This window comes from Castor canadensis, chromosome 4 (genome assembly GCF_047511655.1).
Source record: "Castor canadensis chromosome 4, mCasCan1.hap1v2, whole genome shotgun sequence".
Taxonomy (NCBI): domain Eukaryota; kingdom Metazoa; phylum Chordata; class Mammalia; order Rodentia; family Castoridae; genus Castor; species Castor canadensis.
In genome coordinates, this window is record NC_133389.1 from 18,748,335 (window position 1) to 18,767,209 (window position 18,875).

General features: G+C 42.8%; 1 long non-coding RNA gene across 1 annotated transcript; it reads left to right on the forward strand.

The window, feature by feature from the left end:
* Positions 1–946: 946 nt before the first annotated feature.
* On the forward strand, positions 947–16,044 carry LOC141422462 (uncharacterized). The gene is made up of 4 exons (XR_012447016.1): positions 947–1,274; positions 11,892–12,022; positions 12,570–12,651; positions 15,714–16,044. It is a non-coding gene; the product is annotated as an uncharacterized lncRNA (long non-coding RNA).
* The last annotated feature ends 2,831 nt before the right edge of the window (positions 16,045–18,875 follow it).

Sequence of the window (18,875 nt, forward strand, 5' to 3'; positions counted from 1 at the left end):
ATGCTGGATAAAGACCACCAGTACATACGGAACTACCAGCCCCCACCCCTGGCAAAAAACAGCTTACAAATCCCACTAACACAAGTCAGAATTGAGCCATAAATTTGGCAGTGAAAACAACTCCCTCCCCTGCTTTTTAAAAAAAATTTTTAACACCACCCTCCCTAACCGTGCTTGTCTTGCTGGGCATTTCCCACCTAGAATCACTGTATTTCCTTCCCAGAGCTGCATTCACCATTACTGCTCTGATGAACTCTGCTCCTGTAATCGAGGAAACAAAACTAAGTCCATCAAATACTGTCCTCAACAACTATCTTTAGAATACTTGGAGGCGTGGAGGTGACAGCTCAGGCAGGCCTGGCCGATGCCTGACAACTGCATATTGTTAGCTCTGACTTGGTTACTTAGGAAAGACTTTGTACCCCTCTCCCAATCACCCATGTATATTTACTCAGCTGAGTAACTCCTGTGACCCGTGGCATTCTTCACACAGGCATTTTTCAGAGTCACGAAGCCAGAAAGGAGGTTAAAGCCCCAAAGACACACCTTTTTATTCAGCAACAGGAAATAAATGCATCTTGCTAAGTTTGAACTTTTTGAAGACTTTCCACCTACACAGAAGGCAGGTTTTCTTTCTCTTCTGCTTATCCCACATTCCGAGAGAGGAAAAACAAAAACAACAACAACAAAAAAAAAACCCACCATGGTACACAACATCACAACATCAGCCTTTATGCAAATAAGTTGTCATGTATGATTTTTCCTTTAAATACTCCTCTAAGCTTTGCTGTGGTTTAAGTGCATAGAGTAACTATAAGCAATGAATAATGCACCTTGGAGTAGAAATCAAAATACAGACAGTACAGTGGTGGGATACAGGAAGAAATGAGGTTTACTGTGAAAACATGCCAAGAAAATTTCCTTCCTAAAAAAACAGGCAAAACAGGTGCAAATACTAAAGACTGGGCAGGTTGGAGTTGTGGTTCTCTTTTTTTCTCTTTTCTTTCTTACTTTCCTTCTTTCTTTTTTTTCCCCTATTTTTATTCTTTCTTCCTTTTCTCTCTCTCCCTCCTTTCTCGCCCCTCTGTCTCCTCTGTCCTTTCTTTTACTGGGGATGGAACCCAGGGCTTCACACATGCTAGGCAAGACCTTTAGCACTGAGCCACGCCCCCATCCAATGAAACACAATTTGTGAAGTTCCTGAGTCTCCTTCTGTAATGGAATACTGTATTCTGAACAGAGCTTGTATGCCTTCAATAATTGTTCTACAAACAGTAAGTATTTAGTATGTGTTAAAACATACTACTCTTGCCCTCTTGTTTGTTTGTTTTAAGATGGTCTTGCAGTATCTTCCGGCCTCAGCCTTCCTAGTGCTGGTATTACAGGTGCACGCCACCATGCCTTGCCTTTTCCCACTGGTTTTCATTTTGGTTTTTTTGTTTTGTGTATTGCTTTTTTGTGTGTGGTACTGGGGCTTGAACTCAGGGCCTTCACCTTGAGTCACTTCACCAGCCCTTTTTTGTGAAAGGTTTTTTCGAGAAAGAGTCTTGCAAACTATCTGTCCAGGCTGGCTTCAAAGCACAATCCTTCCGATCTCTGCCTCCTGAGTAGCTAGAAATAGAGGTGCCCAGCACAGTTTTGGGGGTTTTTTTTTGTACTGGGGTTTGAGCTCAGGGCCTTGAGCTTGCTAGGCAGGTGCTCTACCACTTGAGCCACACCTCCAGTCCCCTCTGTTTTGAATAACCAGTTTGCTCTATTTCTGCTTGTCTTGCATCTGTGTCTCAAAGGATCACTACAGTTTTCCTTCAGCTGTGTGTATCCTAGACGTTACTTCTGTCTTTCCTAGAAGATCTGCTTCTGGCAACTCCTGCCTTTCTAGTTAACCTTTAAAACCAAGTAACCATTTGCAAGGATCAAGACTATGAAAAGGCAGAGCCGGAAGTTCTGGGAGTCTCTATCTTCTGGCAGTATGCAGGCTTCCTCCTCTCTCTATGTTCCTTGAGAGTGCATTAGATAACTGGCTTTGTAGAATTGGGGACTTCTGAGACTTGTAGTAGCAAGGATAATAGCACTGTTTGCAGAGCCCTGCTTCCCTAGCAAGCACTGTTCTCAGTATTTTTTCAGTGAGCAGTATCTCATTTCACCCTCATCCTCTAACAAACCTCTGAGTTGTATCCTGTGATTATCCCAGCTTGCAAATGAGTGTAGGTAACAGCAATGGTTTGTCCCCACCAAAACTCATGTTGAAATTTAATTGCTAATGTAACAGTATTGAATAGTGGTGGGGCCTTTAAGAGGTATTTGGGTCACAGGGAGGGATTAATGTGGTCCCTGTGAGAGTCGGTTAGTTATTTGGAAGGCAGGTTGTTTTAAAGAGTCTGGCCCCTTTTGTCCTCCCCTTTCTTTGCAAGCACTACTTGTTCTTCCAGTTTTCCACCATGCATGGAGCAGTACAAAGCCCTCATCAGAACACAAGAAGATGTATCTGTCCAATCTTAACTTCCAACCTCCTGAACTATGAGCTAAATAAACCTCTCCTCTTTATAAACTTCCCAGTCTTAGGTGTTCTGTTATAGCAATGGAAGATGAAGTAAGACAGCAAATGTCTCAAGCATGCAGCCATGAACAACCACATCAGCATTTAATCCCAGGTAGTCTTAATTCCTACTACTGAATTTGAAGTCCAAACTTGAAAGCTTCAAATCATCCACAGCCCTCTAACTCTTTCACCATGCTCTGATTTTTATCAAACCTGTGGACCAAGATCTCCTAAACACCCAAAAATTCTTAGGATAAAAATCCTAAGATTTTAGGATTTACTCATTCCTCCAAATCCAGCCCTAGTTTACATCCCCAGCCTCTTTGGCCCAAGCCCTAGGCAAGGAAGACCACCTTAGCTCTTCAGTGCTTCATTGTTGGAAGAAAATCTTGCCTGGAGATCTAGCACCAGGACAGTCCCTTCATCATGCACTGAGGTTCTCTACCTCTGTGTCTGCCTGACTGTTAATCAGTGTTCATGTTGTAGCTTAGAGCCCACTTCCTCTGGGAGGACAGTTTGTCACTGGTCAGAGCTTCTTAGATGCTAGAAGATTCTGTAACACTTCATATCCCAAACTACTGGAATTGCATTGGCTCTATCACTTATAGACTAAGCTCCATGAGGACAGGGCCTCCTGTGTCTAGTTCACCAGTAAAACCCCCAAGCATAGTGCCTGGCCCTTGAGGTATCCAACAGATAACTATTATCCACTATGATGCTTGCAATTTTTCTTCTTCTTTTTTTTTTTTTTCACAGTACTGGGGCTTGAGCTCAGGGTCTTCACCTTGAGACACTCCACCAGTCCTATTTTTGTGAAGGGTTTTTCAAGATAGGGCCTCGCAAACTATTTGGCCAGGCTGGCTATGAACCACGATCCTCCTGATCTCTTGAATAGTTAGGATTACAGATTTGAGCCTCTGGCACCCTATGGTGCTTGCAATTTTTTTTCCTCACTTAATCCTTCAAGAATTACTTCATCTACTCCTCATAACAGTGCACTAAACAACCCAGTTCATAGATTAGGAAAGTGAGATGTAATTTCTCCTGTTTTAAAAAAAGTTACCAAAGGTCATTGTGGACACTCAAACACAGCTTTGTTGAATGGGTACATGGATGGCTGGATCAATGGCTGGATAAGCCATCTGAGTTGGATACCCAGACTAAGATAGCCTTGAAAGAACTCCAAGCTAAAAACAAAAAAAAAAAAACCTCTTTACAGGTGAACTATTAAAAGATCTAATGCAAAAGGTCTGTGATAGGGAAAAGTCCACTTTAAGAGACAAAGCCTAGGGCTTGATAAATTAGACACTGATCTAATTGAAGGCATTAGCATATCCAAAGAAAGAATGCGTTCATTGGGAGAGGGGGCTGAGTTGGTTTAGAACCTCCAGAAAATAAACCCCAGTTGGAATCTTGCTTTGACAGCACGGACCCAGAACCTTACCCAGGGCGGGAGAGGCCAGCTGATGTAGCAGGTGTAGCCCAGCATAGGAAGGATGCAGCAACAGCTGAGTCACCCTCTTGCCTCCCCCGCTCCAGTTCCTGAGGAGCTAGCAGCCCGATGGCAATTCTGCTTCCGCCTGCAGGGTTTGCCTAATAATAGCTCCCACGTGTTGGTCTGCATCCATGCTGGGCACTTGGCGAACCCCTTACAGCCCAGCTTCCAGCCTGGGACGCATGGAGGGCAGGAGGGCTGCCCAAGGTCAAGCTACAGATACCGGAAAAAGCTAGAGCTGCAGTTTGGACCCAGCTGCAGGACAAAATGACCTCCTCTCTCCTTTGCATGTCTTGCCCACACAGGTGTGCCTGGACCCTTTGCAGGAAGTTACTAAATTGGTCTTCTGGCTTATGTCTTCTGCATGGTGGTTTCATGTCTGCCTTTTGTTCTCAGTATGTAGAGATTGAATTCACTTCCAAAGTCTTCCTTCCCCCCCACTTCTCCCTGCTCACTCAACAATTCACAAGAACGCACTGATGCTCCCTTCTCTCTACCTTTCATGTCTCCACCACCCTGTCCTCCTGCTATCTCTCCCATCCAAATAACCACCATCATTTATTGGCACCCAACACCCCACCAGGGATGTTGACAGGGGCAGGGGCAACCCATTAGTAATTATGGCAGAACAATAGGCATAGCCCAAGACTGATCCCAGCAAAGAGGACACTGTTCTTTGGAAGAGACCAGAAAGATGGACCTGAAGCTTTGGTCTGCCCTTATATAGCCTTGTGACCTTGGGAAAGTTGCTTAACCTTCTTGAAAGTCAGATGCACAGTTTTAGCAACCAGAAGGATTGAAATGTGAGACACAGTGTCCACATGTCTTTTTCTTCAAGGGTGCGGCAAGTTTAGAAGAAGCAGGGATCATTTTCTGCCTATGTGTTGACAGGTGCCCAATGCATGATTTGACATTCTCCTCCCCCCCCACCCCAGTTCTAGATGGACAGAATGGCAGGAACAAGAGAGCAGTACAGTGAGAAAAACGTGCCAAAGGGTGGTGACCCACTTTGTTCATCCAGCTCCCTGCTCCTTCTAGCTCTCCTCTCCCTAGCTCTTCAAACACTCGCCAATGCCTCATTAAAGACTGAAAACCGTCCCATTAGGTGCAAATGCATGGAAACATATTCATGATTATTCAAATGAAGCCCAGTAAAAATAATCAGCGCTACCTTCATAAATATTCATTGTCACTGTGCTAATCACTATGCAATCTCACTAGAGGGTATGCCCCTGTAATCCTGCTCTTTTTCACCCTCTTCTCCCTCCTCCCTTTGTCTGAGACTTTTTTCCTTCACTCCTAAGCCTCACGAGGTCTTCCTAGGTCTTCACAACCTCATTTGGGAAGAGATATTTCTGGTTCTGTGCTAAAGCTTGCTTTCTTTAACTCCATCGGAAGACGATTCGATTCTACCAGCAGGATATCCTGTCAAGTGTATCTGATCTGTGTTCAACAGCTTGGATCTTAGGCATTTGTACTTCCCCTGGCACTCCCTCTGACGGGAAGAAGAGGGTCGTCTCTTCCCTACATGGGCATCTAGACAGGTGGTGGTAGGCTGGGGACCCCTCAAAGGCTGACACCTTACAGCCTACTGCATAAACAGATACAAGGCAAGAGAATGGAAACACATAGGGAGCAGTAGGCATCGGGGAGCCTGGAGAAGGCTGTGTGTGGCACTCAGATTCTCTATGCCAGCTGCCTACCTGGCCACTTATTCTCATGATTTTTTTTCTATTATTAGTATTTTTAAAAATTTTGTTTGCGATGCTGGTGGTCAAATCCAGGGACTTGTACCCAGGGTCTCACACCACTAAGAAACTGTAGCTCACAGCTCTACCACTGAGCTAAGCTTCCAGCCCACACACCATCTTCCATCCTATCCCAACTGGCTCCCTCATTCCTAACTTGACCATCTGTCATTGATGGCAACAAGCGTGTGCAAAGTTAGAAAATAAGCATGACCTAGGAGTAGAGGAAGAGTCCTTTAAGACTGAAGGGTTGGTGGAAATAAGACTTTTTTTTTTTTTTTCCTAGTACCAGGGCTTGAACTCAGGGACTACACCTTGAGTCACTCCACCAGCCCTTTTTGTGTTAGGCATTTTTGAGATAGGGTGTTGAGAACTACTTCCTTAGGCTGGCTTCAAACCATGATCCTCCTGATCCCTGCCTCCTGAGTAGTTAGGATTTCAAGTGTGAGCCACCGGCACCTGATGGAAATTAGCCTTTGATAATTTTTTGGTTTGGTTTAGTTTGGTTTTAGTTTTTTGAGACAGGTCTTGTTACATAGCTCAGGTTCTTGCTTGTGATCCTCCTGCCTCAGTCTTTCAAGTCACAGGCATATGCCACCACACCTGACTTTGAAACTAAACCTTTAATAAAGCCCTCTGGGGATTCAGGATCAGTCACTAGGACTAGGTACAGTGGCAAGGAGAGAGCCCTAGTTCAAGCAAACAACCCAGACTAACTAGAAGGGCAGGGTTAGGTGAGACCATTGCCTGTTCTTGGTAGGTAGCCAGACAATGCACCTAATAGTCTACATAGGCATTTGATGGTAAGGAAGGGTCTTAACACACTTCTATCCTTTGGTGAAAAAAGTTACTAGGGAAGAGAAATCTTTTTAAAGTTAGGAGGTTTTTTCCTTGCAAAGCAGACACTCTTATCACTTGAGCCACACCTCCTGTCCATTTTGCTCTGGTTACTTTGAAGATGGGGTCTCACAAACAATTTACCTGGGCTGGCCTGGAACCTCGAACCTCAATTCTCCTGATCTTAGCCTCCAAGTAGCTAGGATTATAAGCATGAGCACCTGGTATAAAATTAGGGACTTTGTACATTTTAAAATTCTAACAGCTACCACAACTTCTAGCTCAGATAATATGTCTCTGTATTGTACGTTAGATGCTACTCTATAAAATACAGAGCAGTCTCACTGTTGCCTCAAATTTTATACAAGAAACATTTTACTTTTCAAGGTTTAAGAAAAACCCGCTGTGGCTTAGAGTTTGACTACGAATCATTTTTCTTATCAAATGAGAAACAAATTGCCCCTAAGTACCAGAAACGTACAGGATGAAAATGAATTGAAAATAGTTTCTAAAGCAATACTTTCAGGAGTTTCATTTGTCTGAAAATAAAACAGCTCATCAAAGAAAGCCAGGTGTTTCTCTTTCCTATCAAGTCCAGAGAATTCTACCAGGGTACGAAAAAAAAAAAGGATGCTTGGGTGACAAAAACCATTATCAGTTTTTCATGGTTGATTTGTTAGTGGTTTCTGAGAGTGAAATAATATTACTTTCTAATCCAAAGAGGTCTCATACCTAATATTTGCAACATTACTTCTTAAATCAACATAGCTTTCTCTTCCTAGAAATTGTCTCGAAAAGAGGAGTCCCTGGTTTGATTTAATGAGATTTACACAAAGGGACTTGTCAGTCAAGACAGAAATAGGGCAGAGTTTCCATAATGATTGTGCCTGAATTGTATCCCAGTCTGAAAAGAGCCTTCTTAATTATAGGGCTTTAGGGCGGAGGGGAGCAGGCTGTGGGAGAGTGGAAGGGTGGAAAGGGCGGTGGGGAGGATGTAGTTTTTCATGGCGAAAGACTGAAAAGTCTTTTAGCTATTTAAAAGGATAGCAGGTGGGCTCCACTAACAAGTCTTAACTCCAGGACTTGGCCCAGGAGAAATGTTTTTCATTTCACCCTATGTTTTTGTTGGTTCTTCCCTCCTTTAACAAGCAAGTCTTCGGAAAGGGCTCAGCAGGCCTGGGAGAGAAGCCGATGGGCCAGGTTGGAGGTTCAGAAGGCCCTCTGCACACAGAGGTCCTGGGCATTTCACCTCGTTCCCAGGCCGCCCTGACCAGCGACTCGCAAGTGCCGCCCACAGCCATTTTGAGGTTGGTGACATTTCAGCCTAGAGCTGTCCCTAGGATTCGCAACATGGCTGCTGGGATTTTTGCAGTGTGAGATCATTCCACCCCATCTGAAATTCTCTCTTTCAGTTTCTTGTGTTGGCCAACAGCAGTGGAGCTCACTCTAGAAAGCAGCGCAATCCAGTTGAAGTTATGAAAGTGGGGCACAGGACTGGGTCTTAACACCGAAGCTCAGGGCTCTGAGCTCCCTCCCTGGGGTCTCTCCCTGAGCCTGCTAGGGAGCTTGGCACCCTCTGGGTCCTTATCTTTTCAGGATCTACCCCTCCTCCACCCTTCTTTTTAGTTTTTAGGGTTTTTGTTTATTTGTTTTTTTGTGAAGGTTTCTTTTCTTTTTTTTTTTTTTCTTTTTTTGAGATAAGGTCTCGTGAACTATTTGCCATGGCTGGCTTTGAACCATGATCCTCCTGATCACTGCCTCCTGAGTAGCTAGGATTATGGGCTTGAGCCACTGGTTTTAGGGTTAATAAATGTAATTCACAGGTAATTTAAGAATCGACTCCTATCACTACAGTACACAGAACACTTTCACTGCCCTCCCCCAATTCTCTGGACTTCACCTATATTCCTTCTTCCCTTCACCTTTGGCAATCACTGATCTTTTTACTATCTCTGTAGTTTTCCTTTTCCAGAAGCCATGCTGAAAGGCCACATATTGTGAGAAGTAATATTACGGGGATACGCAGGATTTTATTTATTTAATTTTTGGAAGGTATTGGAGTTGGAACTCAGGGTATCATGCTTGTGAAGTGGGCACTCTACCACTTGAACCGCATAACCAGCCCTTCTTTGGTGTTGGGTATTTTTGAGATAGGGTCTCATGGACTATTTGCCTGGGCTGGCTTTGAACTGTGATCTTCCTGATCACGCTACCAGTGCCTGGAGATAGCTTATCTCTTGTTGGCACTGAATGATAGTCCAGTGTCTGAAGGTACCATCCTTTATCCACTTGCCTATAGAATAGATAAATTTTAGATAAATTGCAAACAAAACTGTTCAGTATGGTGACTATAACAGTGAACACATGAGTCTACACAGGTATAAAATTGCATAAAACTTAACACACACACATACATCCATATCTGCACACACAAGTGACTGCAAGTCGACTGGGGAAAATCAATGTCCTGCTTGTGATATTACACTATCACATTGCAAAATGTTACCATTGGAAGAAATTGGGCAAAGCACGTAAGGAATCTCTCCACATCTTTCCTTACAACTGTGTATAAATTTACAATTATCTCACAATTTTCAATTAAAAGAGAATTATGAAATATTCAATGATATTAATACCAAACTGTACAGGAGTGATGCGTTCTTAGGAAATGCATTTTAGAAAAAGATGACTAATGAATATTAGGATGTTTGGATGGATAGATATGTAATAAAGCACATACAATAAAAATAATTGTAGAAACTACATGGTGGGTATTCATTATACAATTTTTTTAACGTCTCTGTATGCTTGAAAATTTTCATAGTAAAATGTTGAGGGGAAGGTAAAAAGGTACAGCCACTCATTGATGCCAATAGGAGCTGACCAATCCTTCTTACCAAGTTGACTTGTCCAGCTCATGGTTACAAGGTGGCTGCTGTAGCTACAGACATCACATCACCATTAGTGCAAAGAGCAAAAGGGAAGGTCTGGTCTGCAGCCAGGGTCCTCTGTCATTGGGAAATGAAAGCTTTTCCAGAAAACTCCCAGCAGATTTCTGCTCATTTGTTACTGTTCTGAGCTGTCCAACATGGTCAACTGCACCTATAAGAAAGTTTGAGAGAGTAGTTAATTAGAAACATCATTATCAACCTCCTCCAAATTTGGTTGGTGGCAGTATAAAAATCCCCCCCAAACATATGTGGCCTCAATAGTGCCTGACTAAAGACTTCACATATGTCATATGTGGGACCTCTAGTGATGTCAGGAGTTGTAGAGTTGCAAATTCAATTTAACTAAGCAAGAAATTCAGCAATATCCCAGAAATGAGATGCCTTGAATTTCCTCTGTATTGAGACATTTGTACAGTTTGTTAAAAAAAAAAAACAAAACATCAACTCTAAGCATGCATTATTTGTGTATGCAAACAATCAATCTGAAAACTCACTACCTCCAACACATCTGTGTGTTTTCACCTGATAAACTGATGTGAATGACCTTGACCTGAGGTGTAGGTCTATAAGCTTAGTCCCAGCAGGTGCTCTATTAACTTGGGGTAATACCTGCCTTGAGGGTTCTTCTTCCCTCTCCTCTACCACAACTAATTTGTTATTTGACAAAACTCTCATATATTCAGATAAAAAAGGAAAACACATACTTTACAACAAAACAAAATATTTATTCAACTTTTGTTTCGTTTTTAATGGTGCTGGAGATGAACCAGCACTGTCCGTGTCCAGAACCTGTTCCCCAATTGCACCCATTAAGAACACTTCATCTTCTCCTGCAGCTCTGGTAGCCTCGGTTCCACCTTCTTGACTCTTCTAGGTACCTCTACCAAGTGGACTCGTGCAGTGTTCGTCCTTTGACTTATTTCATGCGGTTCTGAAGCTTCATCCACATTGTAGCACGCATCAGGCCATCCTCCCCTCTAACTCTTGAATAATCTTTCACTGCACGTACACATCTGCTCCTCTGCTGATGGACATTTGGGTTATTTTCACCTTTTTGGTTTCGTGAATAATGCTGCTGTAAACATTTGAGTGCTTCAATTCCTATTCTCCTCTGTTTTGTGTGCACACCTAGACATAGAATTGCTGGGTCATCTGGTCGTTCTGTTTAACTTTTGGTTTGCTTTTTAAAGACAGGGTCTTGAACCAGAGATCCTCTGCCTCAAGCTTCCCAAGTGCTCGGATTACAGGTGTGCACCACCACGCCCTGACATCTGCTTAATTTCTTTGAGGAAATGCCAGATGGTTAATATGATTCTTGGGTGTAGCTATACTATTTTCTACAATTTTCATTTTACACAGCAATGCACAGGGTTTCCATTTCTCTATATCCTCTTCAACACTTGTTATTTTCTGGTTTTTCTGTTTGTTTGACTATTGTTTTTTGTTTTTTTTTTTTTTGCAGTACTGGGTACCAAACCCAGGACCTGATACAGGCTAGGCAAGTGCTCTGCCTCTGAGCTATATCTCAGGATTTAAAAAAAAAAAAAAAATCATCTAAATTGTGTGAAGTGCTATCTCACTTAATATAGAATTACATACATACCTATATATAATCCTTACAATGATTACACAAGAGAGATGCCAGTCCCATTTCACAGATTAAAATATAGTGGAGGTTTATAGGGGTCACACTGCTCTTACTGGGAGACTCTGATTTAATTCAAGGTATACTAGTCCAATTCCAGTTCTGCGTGTGCTTTGTAAAGTTATAGGTAATTGGTCTTTCAATAAACATAGATTAAATTAAATACTGGAGCTAGCAACATGGCCAGGTTCAGAAAAGCAATACCCTGACTTCATCTATTAGAAGCATTTAAAAACCCAAAACAGGTTCACTGAGTCATTGTTGCTTTCTGCTAAATGCAGAGTATTCCAGCCAAAAGCAGTGCTTGCTTTGAAAGAGAACAAATCTAGGAAAACTCAGTGCCAATTTTCTTCTTAATGAAAGGAAATGGCATATTGGAATGCCCCAGAAGTCTTCAAGGAGACAAAAGATTAAGAAACATTGCTGTTTCCTCCATATTGGTGGGTACACAGCGAATTGCCTTGTAACCGGATCCTATGGGAGTTTTTGACAAGCAAAGAAGCTTCCTGGGGATAAACACAATAGTTCTTTTTCCTAGGCAGAGAAATATTCTGTAGTTCAAAAAGAATATCTCCCCTGTGGATGTCTAAAATTCCACCTTGCTAGCATCAAACACTATTTATTTTACCTTTCTAGGTAAAAAATGTTCTTCTTACCATTCCATCCTACCCTTTAGATCGGTGAGAGGAAATGTGAGTGCTGAAGGACTGATCAATGGAGTGGAGAGGTGACGGTTTGGCCCATGGTGGTGTCAGAGAAAAGAAGTGGACTGATTCCAGGGAGCACCTCGAAGTGATCCTGGAAAAGGTAAGATCCCGGATCTTGCAAACTCCATCCATCCTTCTGTAGGAGATGCTCTTGATGTCTCCCCAGCCCTTCAGTCTACCTTGAGCTCACCCATTGCTTTGAGAGACAATTCTCCTGTCCCCTGAGGGGTTCTTGCCTCAGACCTTTTGTCTGGCTGCCCACAGACCTTTGTGGGGCAGCAGATGTGCACATGGCCAGCACTCACACAGCTGGCAGTGCTGGAGAGTTAAGCCTCCCAGGAGTGACCATGAGTCAACAAGCTTCAGGGGGCTGGAGGTACTGCCTAGTGGTAGGATGCATGCTTAGCTTATTCAATCCTCAGCATTGCCAAAAAAACCTTAAAAGCTAAATGGGACTCAGGAGTTGGTGACTAAATCCTCCAACTTCCTTTCCTTTCACTGGGACAATTCTAGAGTGTGTCCTTTACTGTCTACTCAGATGTACCCAACAGGATCAAAGCCCAGTTTCTAAAGATGTAACCTACTCATTAGCACACACCAGGCCTGCTTCATTCTGTTCCCTGTCTCACTTCCCCATTTGTTCACAGTGCTTCCTGGAATCATCTCCCAAAGAAACCGCTAGTACCTGGGGAAATCCAAAATGAAGACACCATCCTGTAGGCCACCAAAGTAAATATAATGCTTGCTTGCAAGGCAGCTCAAAACTAGCTTCCCCTTCCCTTCCTATCTTACACAGACCAGGTGGTAAGGTCTGTCAGAAAAACCTGAACCCTCAGGATGAGGAGAAAATGGCTTTCAGTTTAAAGGCTACCAACAACGTCATTTTAGTTCTGTGGCCCAAGTAGTTACTATGAAGATCAAAAGAGAAAATGCATATGAAACAGTGTTGAAATTATAAAGCACCAGAAAATCGAGCCATTAGTAGTACTATTATTGCTGCTATTGTTCACATGATGCAACCTCAGCTAAGCCATGCAGTTATTAATTTTGTCACCAAGTGCCACCTCCTCAAGTGCTTCATTTACACCATTTGCCTCTGAATTAATAATGATTTGGCTTGGTGGTAAGTGACAGAAAACCCCAAATAACAGTTGCTTAACAAGACAGTCAAATTGAAAACGAAGCAATCTGCTCCAAGAAGTCTTCAGTCACCAGTCCTTATGATCCAACATCCCAAGCATCAGGATGCAAAACAGGACCATGAAAAAAAGAGAAGAAAAGGGTTATGAGTTAAACAAATATTGCATCCATCCATACATCCTACTGGTCCAAGTTTAGTCAAGAGGCTACACTTGCCTGCAAGGGAAGCCAACAAGTATGTCGATTCTGGGTGGCTACTAAAATTTTTATTACTAGGAAAGATGAGAAAAACAAATGTTGCTGGGAATTGCTATATAATATATGCTGTATAATATGGTCCTGAAATTCTCTGGAATTCAGCAGTTATGAGAATCAACAAGGTGTTGAATGAACCAAGAAATACAGTAGGAAGTACTTTGATGGATGCAGTTCTATATTAAAAATGACTTTAATAACCTGTTTGAACTCAGGGATTCATGCTTATTCACGCTTGCTAGGCAGGGACTTTTACCTCTTTTTTTTTTTTTTTAATTTTATCATTCATATGTGCTTACAAGGCTTGGGTCATTTCTCCCCACTGCCCCCACCCCCTCCCTTACCACCCACTCCGCCCCCTCCCTCTCCCCCCCCTCAATACCCAGCAGAAACTATTTTGCCCTTATTTCTAATTTTGTTGTAGAGAGAGTATAAGCAATAATAGGAAGGAACAAGGGTTTTTACTGGTTGAGATAAGGATAGGTATACAGGGCATTGACTCACAATAATTTCCTGTGCGTGTGTGTTACCTTCTAGGTTAATTCTTTTTGATCTAACCTTTTCTCTAGTTCCTGGTCCCCTTTTCCTATTGGTCTCAGTTGCTTTTAAGGTATCTGCTTTAGTTTCTCTGCGTTAAAGGCAACAAATGTTAGCTAGTTTTTTAGGTGTCTTACCTATCCTCACCCCTTCCTTGTGTGCTCTCGCTGTTATCATGTGCTCAAAGTTCAATCCCCTTGTTGTATTTGCCCTTGATCTAATGTCCACATATGAGGGAGAACATACGATTTTTGGTCTTTTGGGCCAGGCTAACCTCACTCAGAATGATGTTCTCCAATTCTATCCATTTACCAGCGAATGATAACATTTCATTCTTCTTCATGGCTGCATAAAATTCCATTGTGTATAGATACCACATTTTCTTAATCCATTCATCAGTGGTGGGGTATCTTGGCTGTTTCCATAACTTGGCTATTGTGAATAGTGCCGCAATAAACATGGGTGTGCAGGTGCCTCTGGAGTAACCTGTGTCACAGTCTTTTGGGTAAATCTCCAAGAGTGGTATTGCTGGATCAAATGGTAGATCAATGTCTAGCTTTTTTTCCAGAGTGGCTGTACTAGTTTACATTCCCACCAACAGTGTAAGAGGGTTCCTTTTTCCCCCACATCCTCACCAACACCTGTTGTTGGTGGTGTTGCTGATGATGGCTATTCTAACAGGGGTGAGGTGGAATCTTAGCGTGGTTTTAATTTGCATTTCCTTTATTGCTAGAGATGGTGAGCATTTTTTCATGTGTTTTTTGGCCATTTGAATTTCTTCTTTTGAGAAAGTTCTGTTTAGTTCACTTGCCCATTTCTTTATTGGTTCATTAGTTTTGGGAGAATTTAGTTTTTTAAGTTCCCTATATATTCTGGTTATCAGTCCTTTGTCTGATGTATAGCTGGCAAATATTTTCTCCCACTCTATGGGTGTTCTCTTCAGTTTAGAGACCATTTCTTTTGATGAACAGAAGCTTTTTAGTTTTATGAGGTCCCATTTATCTATGCTATTTAGTTGCTGTGCTGCTGGGGTTTCGTTGAGAAAGTTCTTACCTATACCTACTAACTCCAGAGTATTTCCTACTCTTTCCTGTATCAACTTGAGAGTTTGTGGTCTGATATTAAGATCCTTGATCCATTTTGAGTTAATCTTGGTATAGGGTGATATACATGGATCTAGTTTCAGTTTTTTGCAGACTGCTAACCAGTTTTGCCAGCAGTTTTTGTTGAAGAGGCTGCTATTTCTCCATCGTATATTTTTAGCTCCTTTGTCAAAGACAGACTTTTACCTCTTGAGCCACTCCACCAGCCCCTTTTTGTTCTAGGTATTTTCGAGATAGGGTCTCATAACTCTTTGCTTTGAACCATGATTCTCCTGATCTCTGCCTCCTGAGTAGCTACAATTGCAGGCATGAGCCACCTGTGCCTGGCTATAGCGTTTGTTCTTAGTTGAACTAAAAAATCACTAATTTTGGAGGTCACACATCTGGGCAATACATTATTAGTGTTCCACCAGCTTGCTGGAGATAACACCTCTGATGTGTTGGCTATGATACAGTTGCCTTGGTTACTTTGCGGACACTTGAAAGCTACTTTTGCTAAAACACTGACTCTTCACCAGAGCACTGCAAATACCTGTTTAGATGACTAAAGTGAAATAAAATGGTTAGCGTCCCTGTCTTCATATTGTCTGTCCCTTTTGCTGTCTTCACCCTTGAGTCAGATTCTTCTCAGCTCAGCATACAGTCATGTTGATCAGGCAAAATGTTTCGTAAGTCCACAACACAGTGTTAACTTGAACTACTGTCTGTTGGAATAGATATGTGTTTCTTCTACCAGCCCTTGTGCTTTCTTGGCAGCTTAAGCACCTACAACCCCTCCGCCTTATCCTAAGGCCCAGATAGAACAACCCATGAGGCCAGGACATTGATGCAAGATGACGTCAACTAAAGGAGACACCCAGCAGACAACCCGTTTGCCTACCAATCTCAAGGTCACAGTGCTCTTGAAGAAGGGGAACAACTTTTGAATCCACGCCCATGATCAGTGGACAATAATCAAGCTTTAGATCATTCTAGAAAAAATATGAATAAAAGCCTGCTGCTCTCTTTGTTAAGCAAGCGTGATCCCCCTCTCAATCACTGTCATGTCCCCCTTGAGCTGAAGTCCCAATAAAGCAGCCTCGCCTGTCTTGTTCATGATGTAACACATGGCTCAGTCTCATGTCTACAGTTTCCAAGTCATAAAATCTTGCTGTTCAGTATCAGTGCTTCTCAGGGTTATTGAAGGAACACCAGGTTTTCTCCAGCAGACAGAGTCGGAATAAGGGGACCATTGAAACAGAGCCCTTATTGGGGTTTCTGAGGGAAAGTCAAGGCAGGGCAGGGCTTTCCATGTTTTATGCTGTGTAATCCTCAAAACACAGCAGGAGGCAAGTGTTATAGTTGCCCCCACTTTACAGATGAAGAAGCTGAGAAATTGTAATACCAGTAAAGGGCAGAAGCAGGACTCTGACCTCTTAATGGCTATGTTATGCTGCCTGCCTTCTTTCTGCCATTTTAAATACAGCCTCTAGCTGATGGGAGTAAATCACAGAGGGTTAAATGTAGCTCTTGGCCTTGGGGTGCACCATAGTAGAAGGGTGCTTAGCTAGCACTCTTGAGGCCTGTGAATCAATCCTGCAGGGACGGGGACTCTTTGTAGTAATTTATGTTGCTCCTGTCCTTAAACATACAATATTCCTGAAAGTGCACTTTATCTGAATTGGGGCTATTCCTGGGAAAACTACTTAATCACCTTCTTTGTCCCTGAAGCCAAAAGCTCGCTGGCAGACTGTAGGAAAACCTGGCTCCCAGAGATTTGTTTACTTTGCTTTTCTTCCTAGCTGAGGTTCTCTGGCAAAGAACTTGGGAAAATCCCATCCCAATTGGAGCATTGCAGAGCACGAAGAAGGACAGCTGGCTGCTGAGATTCAGAGGGAGGTCTGCAGAGATCCATATAATGCTGCCTGGGGGCACACCTCTCTTTAGCAGCGCATTTCCCTGTGACATGTAATGAGGCCTGGTGGATGGGGTCATTTCACATCTGATCTCAGCCTAATTCTCAATCTCTCTTTGTGGTGCTGGAGATTCAACCAACCCGGGGCTTTGTGCATGCTAGGCAGGCTCTCTACTACTGAGCTCTACTCCAGCCTCTCTTCTCTCTCTTGCTTTTTTTAAATTCTTTCCACTAATAGCCATCACTTTCTTAAACATCCGCAATTTCTCTTCAATTCCAGACACAAACTTGGCTTTATACCAAGACTGTATTTCTCAGAGTTGAAGTGTTTGCCTCTTTATGTGAGTGACTGCATATCCAGTTACAAGTAGGAAGCACCAGGACAGATGAAGCTGCAGATGTTGGGAGGCCAGCTTGGCTCTTTCCCCAGCAAGAGCAAGGGTCAAAGTCATGGCCTAGTGAAGGTAGAAATACGTACCTGACATTTGCATTTCAACTGCTAAGGAAGAGTTAAAACTAGTAATGCCACCATGCTGAGAACATAGTTGGCACATTGTGATCTATTGCTGCATAAGAAGTAGCTCCAGTGCTGGGCATGGTGGTCACATGAGGACCATGAGTTTGAGGCCAGTCTGAGCAAAGTTAGTGAGACCCTATCTCAGGAACAAAATACCAAAAAAAAGGGGGCCGGAGGCTTGGCTCAAGAGGTAGAGCAGTTAGTATGGGGAAAGCCCTGGATACAATTCCCAGTGCCACAAAACAAAACCAAAACACTCTAAAGCATATTATTTTAAATCAAAGTAGAGCAAAAGTTTCTTAATATTTTCCTGGGTTTTGTGGGGCTAGACATACAGAGAGAGCACAGCAGGGGGTAATAAAATCTTTGCTCCCTGGAGTCTGGGTCCCAGATGAAAGACTTGAAGGCTATGGCTGAGGTCACCTGAAGCCTGTTCACTCCCATATATGGGGTATTCACAAATAAGTGGCTGCTATTGGCCAGGATCTGAGGGATGCTGGTCAGAAGATCCACATGTGGTGCCACCATGTAACTGGGTTTCCTCACAAAATGGTGGTTCACTTGAAGGGTAAGCATCAACAGGAAGGAGGGAAGTGATAGCTCTACACGGCAATCTTTTTAATGCCTAACTTCAAAAGTCACATAGTACCACATCTGCTAAGCTCCGTGGCTCTATGGGTCAGGCCAGTCACCATTCAGATACTAGTGGTGGAGGTCCCCTTGTGGGAGGAGCACATGAGATGGGGCAAATAATAGATGGAATATTTTGGAAAATATAACCTGCCACAGAAGGTACTCAACTAATACTTAGTTGGCAAATCTGTGAGTCCCAAATAATTGATCTGAAAGAAATGATAATCTAGTCAATAAAATAAAACAGAGAATCACAGAACTCTTGCTAAATGGTCCCTAAGATCAACTAATTATATACTCCTTAGCTATTGTTCATCACCAGTGGTATCCAAAAGTAGTCTAGCTTGGTCATAGGCCTTTCATGACAGCTAATCACCTTCTGTGTCCCCTGGATCCTCATGGGCACACATGGTGAGATGGGTCCTCTGCTCATGCTCCCTGCTGTGGGTCACCCACCTCTGACCCTTCAGTGGACATTTGGAGAAGTACTAAGCTACAGCCAAGACTTAGTTTCAGCTTCTAGTTCAGCTCCTCACCAGTTGTGTGGTCTTGGACAAGAACTAAGGTTTCTAAACTTCTGTTTACTCTTATAAAATTGGCAAATAGGGTGTAGGTCAGCAGTAGTGAGCTTGCCTAGCTTGTGCAAGACCTTAAATTTGATACCAAATTTAAAATGTAAAATGTAAAATGAGATGCTCATTGACCTAGTCAAGAAAAATTGTCTAATGGGTTCTTGCTATGTTGCTCAGGCTGATCTTGAACTCCTAGGCTCAAATAATCCTCTTTGCCTCCTTCTCTTAACTTGCTATGACTAAGGTGTATGCCTCAGCACTCAACTTAAAAGTGGGCACTTACAAAGCAGTGTGCCAGGCTG